The following is a 9,678-nucleotide window of genomic DNA, read 5'->3' on the forward strand; positions in this document are numbered from 1 at the left end:
GCAATATATTGGCTTGTACATTTTGGCTGCATGAGCGAGTTGGCCACACGCTTTCAGGCAGTGTACTGAGTTGACTATTTCCACTCAAAGTCTGGGTATCCGTTGGTTTTTGGCGTGAAATTATTTCAATAGCTGCAAAGAGTCGGTTTGCATAAATACAGTTGAGCTGATGTAGGTAAATAGAGATTAAATCAGTATGAAATAGGTTCCAATGGTTACTTTGCTGACATTTTTTATGGTTCATTTATTTTTACTATAAAGAATGAATATTTAGCTAAAGAATATACAGACCCACGTATAAATGATATATATTATTTCCATGTATATATGTACACACTTGACCATGTAAGTGCACGCACATATGCACACATACGCATATACATTCATATGAGTGTCGATGTGTGTTTCCTAATTGGCAGTGACACAGATCTCCCCCACAAGACTTAAAGCCAAATTTGGTCATAAATGGACAGAGATGATAACAGTAGTTAAATAAGAAGATTACATGGGTATTACAGTATATTGAAATAGTAAAAAACAAATGATGGAGCTGTTGATGCAAATTGAGGTAGATTTAGAAATTAGAATATGAATTTCATACATATTTTGCTGAATCAAAAACTGGATTTTAAGCATAGTCTTTTAATCTTCATTTAATGGTGAAAATAGACAAAATGGTGTAGGACAGCAATATGGAAATATATTAGTACTTCCATGATTTTTTGTTATTTTAGCAAAAAACATTTCATTATATATTAACTATGTACATTTAATTCACTAATTGTGTCTTTCTGTTAAATTCCTGTTAAATGACATAAGAGAAACAGATTGTATTATGGTATAGCTGATCAAAATTATTATTGAAAGGTCTTAAATAAGAGAGAATAATTATATAGAAGAAATATAATATAGAGAGTAACACAAAGAACATTGAGGTTAAAGCCCTGAAGCAAGATGCTCACAGCTTTATTTTACTTCAAAATAAACAGTTTTATTTTACTTTAAAATAAACCTGTCTGATTATAGCTTAGAAAAACATTTTAAAACACAAAAGCTATTTGTGTCCTGAAAATTGTATTTGAAGAATTTAATATTTTTATGGGAATTATTTTATTTAACTTTAAGCAATAACTAGAGATTGCAATTAAGTTTTCATCAAAATGAAGGTTTAGTTCGAACATTAGGAGTGTTTGATTAAAAAAACACATCTAGTGAGACACAAGGGGGAAAATTCGTCCCCTTTGGAGTTGATTATATTTTAATCTGAATGATTTGGGGTGTTAATTAGACACTTAATAAAACTTAACTTCACTGAGAGAGAAATCTTTTATAAATCATTCTACTTTTGCACTTTGAATGAAAAGCATTGATACAAGGAAGCAGAAATGGTCAAAATAGAATGCTGCATTTTTATAAACAAAATTACAGACTGTCTAAAGTTGCAGAAGAACGAAAGAATAAATAGCATTCATAACCAAACACAATGGTGATTATTACAGAACATTGTACACATTTTAGTGCAGAAATAGGCTAAGGTTGAGTAACCTTGACTTACACAAAACTTTTAGTAGTTGGATTTCATGATCTTAGTGATTAGTCATTTTGCAATACGTTTGTATTTGGCCATTTACTGTAACCACATTTTTATATCTGTACAATGACACTTTTTGCAGTTGTGGGGTAGTGTGTAACACTGTCCATCTTGCATCATTGAACTACTACAGTGATATAGCATTTACTAATATTAATATTACTTGAAATAGACTAAGATAAAGAAAAAGGGTCTATATGATGTGCAGTTTTTGTGCCTTTATGTATTTGCCTTGTTCTTTGTTGAATGCGTGAAATTCTGTACTGTGGTTTTCCTATAATAGAGAGTAGAGCTGTGTACTAAATTAGACTGTATCCTTCTGAAACCTTTACACTACTGAGAATAGCGTGGTTTTGGCCATGTAAACCAATTTTCCAAGTTCTGATGACATGCCATGTGTTCTGGGTTTTTAAATTTTCATTTTAACATTTCAGTATTGCCATACATTAAGTAATACTCCTGTAATAGATAAGCAGTCATTCCAAAAGAAAGGACCATTGCTTGCAGTACTTTGAATTTAATGTCGCTCTTGTGCACTGTATAAATATTGTTTGTGATGGATTGGACCTTGTGATTTTTGTCTTTTCAGAAAATGAATAAAGATAGGGCAAAGAATAGGAGGCTCTTAAAATGTACATATTTTGGTTCTCCTATCCCAGATTATTTAAAATGCATAATTCACATTTTTGTAATAATTCTATGCAATTTTGTGGCATGATGTTTCCTTCACTTGTAATTTTATGTGCTTTCACCACAAATCCAAAGGAAACAATAAAAATTTCTTAACACAATCAAGCTGTTATTTCTTGGTTTCAAAGCCAGCCTTCTTTTGATGAGGAGGATGGTGGGAGTGGGCATAATGCCAGTCTCTAGGGATGCAATCCCCCCCCCACCCTACCCCACCGACAGAGCACAGCTGTTCCTGGACAGAAAATCGGGATGCTGAGATGCTGGTGCAAGAGGAGACAGTTGTTATTACCCTGTCATTCCATCCCCTCCATCCAGGAGTTGTTACCCTTGGCCATTACTTCCATATTGGGGGTCCCCTACTTTCTCTTTCCTTCCCCTACTATCCTCACTTGACCAAAGCTTAGGAAGGCAAAACACTCAAAGATTTTCTGACACGTAGTGGAAAATGACAGCTGTAAGTTTTCTTATCAAATAATTTAAAAAGTCAGCAACATTGATTTTTTTTTAAAAAAAGTATAACATTATCAAGTTTATACTGTCAAAAAGTTTAATATATCAAAAGAAATGTCCCAATAACAAAGAAAGAAAATCTTGCATTTATACTATCATACATATAGGCACATCCTGATTTCGGAAAGACTAAACATAAGCATGTATCTTAGGATCACTGAAATACAATTTCCTTCTCTTTTTCATTTAAAAAAAAATCTTTTTTATGAGAATCTAAGGAAGTACATTCATTTCTTTAAAACCAATAGAAAGTCCAGTCTCCAGGGAGCATTAGTCAAAGAAACCACAGTCCAAGACCAGAAAAATAGTTGAAAAGGATAAATAATTTGTATTGAAATCTCTTCAAAATGTGCCAAAATAGGATTTGATTTATAACACACTACAAAGTCTCCTTGAGTTATTTTTCCCATTGTTTTCTCACTCTGTTAGTGATTGTTGCAGATCAAGGAACTGTCCCCCAAATTTCCCCCAACTCCAGTCCACATGGGCTCTTGCCTGCTGTCCGCTTGCCTTCATCTCTGAATTTATTCTATTTTCTTTTTTTTTTTTTTTGAATCAAGATTTGAAGATTATCTTGATTTTATTTTATTTTTATTTTTTTGAAATATTTATTTATTTATACAAGCACTGGGTACAGTCAGAAGCACAGGAGGGTGAGAGAATTCACCAGAGCCAGAGCAGGGAGCAGAGCAGGCAGAAGGACCGAAGTACACTGCTGAGGGGAGCAGCGGGCGGCAGGAGAGGTCTGCGCGCCATGCGGGACCCTCTCCTGCGGCCAGGGATCGAACTGGCGCTGCAAAGGCTGCGGGCAGCTTCGCAGCCCAGCGCTCAACTGCTGCGCCACCAGGGGAGGCCCCTACTCTATTTTCTTTAACCATCTCTGATCTTTTGAGTAATCATTTAATGTTTCTAATGTAAAACATTCTATCCTTCCTGAATGTTCTAGTGTTGCTTAATTCAGCCTCCAAAAGGCTCACAAGCTAGGCAGGCAAAAATAGAATTACTATTACACTGGGAGAGACTATAAATACTCCCACATCAACATAGTTTCCAGTAATACATTCTGTCAACATATATTTAATAAGCATCTACTCTGTTCTAGGTAATGGTTCCACTCCAGACTCAGTTGGGTTAGAAGCACAGATAAGTAAGTAAATCTTTAAGGCTATTCCATCAAAATGACTCCTATTACATGACCCTACAAATACATAGTGAAAGGAAAGGCCTGTTTTGCTTTTATGCTAACAATGCTAATGCTCCTCACATGTATGTGCATACATACATCCTGACTGGGATGAGGGTCTTTCACACCTCTTTATCCTGCAAGAATTGCTTCCCTAAATCACTCCTCACTTACCTGCTGGTCCTAAAATTGGGCTTGGGGGACATTTGGACAAGCAATTCTGTAGTGACAAAGATGATCTATAAAGAGTTTGTGCCCTTCAGATCTGCAGGTGCCCTAGCTTTAGCAAATGTCTCTATGGCAGGGCCTTCCTGATGGCACGAGGGGTTGAGCACAGCACTGAGGCAATCTGCAGCCTCTGTAGCACGACTTTGATCCCCAGCTGGCTAGGGAGCTACCCACATGGTGCAGCAGACCTCTCCTGCCTCGCCCACTACTCCCCTCAGCAGTGTGTTTCAGTCAGTCTGCCTATTCTGTTCCCCACTCTGTCTCTGGTGAATCCTCTCACCCTGTCTCCCCTCTGCCCTGCACCTCTGGCCTGTACCCCAGCTCTTGTATGCATAAATAAATAAATATTTTTTTAAAATGTCTCTATGGCAGAAGTACATCCCCCCAAAAAGACAGGGTATGGACATCTAAAGCATGGGACCCTCGACAGTGACATCCCTTCACTGAATCTAGGGTAGTACCGCTTTCAAACACAAGCAGCCAAGAAATTTTTAAATATCAAATAATGTAGTCTTTTTCCTAAAATATTTTCCCCATCTGATCTCTTTATTCCAAAAGCTAAGCTTTTCTGTCTTTAGGGAAGGGGAGCAGGAGGGTGAAAAGCTAGAAGTCTTTGGATCTCTCTTGTGGGCTTTGCATTCAAGAACCTGTACACTCATAAGAACAGAAAGGATTCCAGTTACAGACAAAATGTTTAGGAGAAATCATGATACAAAGTAGCTTTGCCTGAGCTGAGTGAAATAAAGAGATGTAAAGGATAAAAGTGTAAGTATCAGAGGGTTACTGAGAGAGGACTTTTACCACCTCATGCAAAGCACCAAAGAAATAATAAGACCCCAAAGGGAACACAGTCAGGCCTCCATGGTGGCGCAAGGGGTTGAGTACAGCACTATGAAGCTGTCCGCAGCCACCGCAGCACTAGTTTGATCCCCGGCCAGGGAGTAACACACATGGCACAGCAGACCTCTTCTGTCTTGCCCACTGCTCCCCTCAACAGTGTACTTCAGTCAGTCTGACTGTTCTGCTCCCCACTCTGTCTCTGGTGAATCCTCTCACACACACACCCCCATCGCCCCGCCTCGCACCTTTGGCCTGTACTGCAGTTCTTGTATGCATAAATAAATAAATCTTTTAAAAATATATATGTTCTTTAAAAAAATAAAAGAAAAAAGAAACAAAGGAAACACAGCCCACCTTATAAAATTGCAGTTAGACATCTTCAAGAAATTCTTCTACCCTAGATTGACATGGAAACAAAAAAATTCCAAAACTCCAAAAGATGGGATTCTTTGATTTGAATAGACTTTCAGATTTTCAATTTGTCTTTTTTTTCCTGTCTTGTCTTGTGGGCCCATCAAAATTGAAGTTCAGGGCCTCCCCTGTGGCACAGCAGGTTGAGCGCAGTGCTGTGAAGCTGTACACAGCCTCTGCAGCGGTAGGTTTGATTCCCAGCCAGGCAGGGAGATTCCCACATGGTGCGGCAGACCTCTCCTGTTGCACCCCTTCTCCCCACAGCAGTGCTTTCTGTCTGCCTGTTCTGCTCCTCATTCTATCTCTGGTGAAGCCTCTTACCCTCCCACATGTCTGACCTGTACACCAGCTATTATATAAATAAAAAATCTTAAAAAAAAGAAACTTAAAAAAATTGACGTCCAAATTCACCAGAATAGGGACATTTTCTCAGGATAAAATTGACTCTTTATTTCTTTGGATGCCAGTTTTCCTTTAGACTTGTGGCTGGGTAGTTATTTGCTGTCTTCTCATCACTTTATTACCTTTAAGAAAATATTTAGGTTCCATTTTTTCTAGCATTTATTCAATTTCTATTGGTATATTTTGAAATCTTTAAACTATATCCTGAAGAACACCTTTGATGCTGCCTAGACCAGGTCTTACACTTGGATAACATGAAAATAGTTTACTCTCAATAACATTGGGCGATAGCTAATCAAAGACTAAAGGCCCATTTATTTTGGGGGGTTATGCTATGGTCTCACGCACATGTCTCAACTGAAATAGTAATCAGATAGAGAAACATCAAATGAAGATGACAAAAATTCTCCCTATAATCTAAAGACCTTCAAGTTGTCAAATATATGTGAGATATCCTTGTAAGCTAAATTTAGCATTAGGAGCTCCAGTTTCTCTCTGAGATGTGTAAAAACTCATCTATCTTGACAGTTCCCTGTTGGCTGCACCTCTGAGAAGTCAATTATTCTCACCAAAGCCAATTTTAATTTATGCATGCTAAATTACTCCTGAATTTCTTATATGATTTTTAATAGAAGGTGTAATATCAAATTTAAAGACTAATGGCTTTCAGGAAAGAGATATAAAATCTGACCCTGAGTCACCAGATTGCCTCAGGAAACAGATGTGTTGCCATATGATATTTTTCACTAAGAATAAGCACAAGATCAATTTTTATTCTATATGGTATCCTAGGGCTTGTTACAGCACTGGGCCAGAAACAATGGATGACAATCAATAAAGGCTGAATAAATTAATTAACCTGCAGTAGATTGAAAGAATGGCACTAATTCTTCATAGCCTCTCTATAGTCTTAGAATGTGACTTTGTCGAGCCTGCCCTCAAGAAGTCTCTTCCTCACCATGGAATCTGGGCTGGCCTTTGACTCTGTGGCTATTAGAGTAAGATGATTCTATGACTCCAGTTCCCAGACTAGATCTCTCTTTTGAAACCCTGACACCACCATGGCAGGTCTGTGCTAACTTGCTGGAGGGTAATAAACCTCATGAAAGAGAATTGACCTTATTTTCCAAAGTGAAGCACCAGATGTAAGCCAGCACCCAACTAAATTTAGCTAAATCACCTAGCCAACCAGCAGCTGATCTTAGAAGCCCATGTGAGCACAGCTGAATTAGTGGATTTGATCCAAAGCAGCAGACACAGTGAATCCGCATTGGAGGTGGGTTGATTTGTTACACAGAAGTAACAGTCTGGTACAAAATCTTTGTTATAAGCCTTCTTTTTAAAAAAGATATATTTTATTTATTCATGCATATAATAACTGGGTATAGACCAGAGGTACGGGGGGTGGGGTGTATGTGAGAGGATTCACCAGAGACAGAGTGGGGAGTAGAACAGGCAGATCTACTGAAATACCCTTTTGAGAGGAGTACGGGCCAGGCAGGAGAGGTCTGCTGTGCCATATGGGTTAGCTCCCTGGCCAGGGATCGAACTCAGGCCACAGTGGCTTGTGATAGCTTGACAGAACTGAGACTTAAACCCCTGTGCCACCAAGAATGCACACAAGCCTTCCTCTGAGAGATAGGCCACAAAGTTGGGAATTAGAAGTCTTTAGTTCCAATTCAGTCACCATCATGGACTTGTGGATTTTGCACAGAACACTTCACCCTCACCACAGATTTGAGATTCTTTTTTGTTCTAATATCATATGTTATGTGGAATCTCCCCCAAAATGTTTTACTCTATATTCTTGACATCCACAAATAATGACAAAAGTTTATTTTTTTAAAATGAATGAGCATTTATTGAGTCCCCGGGAATTTGTTTGTATATCAAATATTGGAAATTACAGAAAGTTGAACTGAATGTTTTAACTCAAAGTCATCCCTGAAAGTATATTTTTAGAACACATCCTTATTGAGAACTTTCTGTGATTATCTGTTTTCTTTTGTTTTTGCCATCCTGTGCTCAAAGTAGAAGTCAAAATGAACAAAATCTATTAAAATAAGCATCCTTGTTAATCCAAGCTTTAGTGAACTTTGTACTTTACCATCATCCAAAAGAGGGACACAAAACAGACTTAACAATGGTACAAAAATACCATGTCCATCAGGTTTTTACTAAGTGATTATGTTACTGAAAAGAGATGGAGAAAATTGGACTTTGCAATCCTAATTTTGAAAAGTATAATAGACTCAAATAGAAAAATGGACTAAAACACACAGACTTGTGCTTATGACAGTGATTCTTAGTATGTGAGGATGACAGACATCTTTGAAGTTCTGATGAAAACTAGAAACCCATGTTTCAGAAAAGCACACATATATAGATATACATGTAGATATACACATATATGCACATTTTGACACAGTGGCCTCCATCATGATTTTTACCTTCTCAGCACCTTACAAACACTTTTCTTATGTGTAAGGGATTTTCCACCCTCTTAATGCCAATCCCTACAGTAGACACAAGAAATTCACTTATCATAGTTAACAACTGTGACTCACACACATGACTTTACATCAACCATTCAGGTACAGAAACACAATTCATCTGGAAGCAGTCATTGTACAGATCCATTCCGGCTTGGACAGTGGCAAAAATTACCAAGAGTTCAGTAACAGTAGTGAATGGAAGTTTGCCCACTAAACTCCTGGGCAGGCAGATGTGGTACAGAAACTGCTCAAGAGCCGCAGCAGATTCTTCCCTGGAGCAGCCTGCTCTGTAATGATGGAATTTCTCCTAGTTGTGTAGCTACAAGCCTGATTCTCAGACTTTTTCACGGATGCTGTAAGCTATCTAATGCCCATTAAAAAAATCCTCAAACTGTTTCTACAATAGAGAACTCTGACTGATACACACACAGATTTTGCACACCATTCCAATATTTTATGAGGCCTTCTGAAAATCCATGGCTTAGCTCTCTTAGACTACATAGATGCTTACACCTGATTTAACAGATGGAGAGATGAAATGAGGTGGAGAATGTACACAGATGGGGATTCCTGGAATGGAAAAATAAATATCAAGTAAGCAGTGAAGAATAAAGAGGAAGCAGGAAAAATAAACATAGGAGTAAGCGGACTTGATTCTAGTCTTTGCTGCTAACTACCAGTCATTTAGAACTAGTTTGTATATGCATCCCCTGTCCTAAATCTGGGCGGCACTATAACCCATGGAACAAGACAGTAGTGATGCTGCTTGATTTTGAAGACTAGGTCAACCAAGACATATAGCTTCTGTCTTACGTCCTGGGACTCCCATCTAACTACCAAAGGCTACCAGGCAATCAACAAACCAGGCCATGTGAGAGGCCATGGGACGTGTTCTTGAAGTCCCAACTGAAAACCAGTCTCAACTACTGCGAGAGAAGAATCTACAATTTTCATACAAATTGATGTATCAACTCAGGCATCAACCAGGACAGTCCTGGGCAAGACTGATAATGTGATCACCCTATTAAGTATTTCCTCAAAGCTAAGCACTTGGGCCTGTCTTTACTTCCATGGATTTCCTTAAAATGGGGTAATGGTTGCTGAACAAGTAAATGCCACAAATCCCAGTTCCTATAAGGATACAAGTAAAATGTAAAACAAAATAACATGAGACAGCTGAAAATGAGTATGGTGGGGATATCGGCAACTGAAAGGCACACAGCCAGTCTAAACGAAACAACTAATCACCTTCTGTATTTATTATCGGAAAAAAATTGTGGGCTAGATATATCCTGACATTCCCATTTTCTTTCAAGAGAAGCTAAAAA

The sequence above is a fragment of the Talpa europaea genome, assembly GCF_964194135.1.
Source record: "Talpa europaea genome assembly, chromosome: 11".
Lineage (NCBI taxonomy): Eukaryota > Metazoa > Chordata > Mammalia > Eulipotyphla > Talpidae > Talpa > Talpa europaea.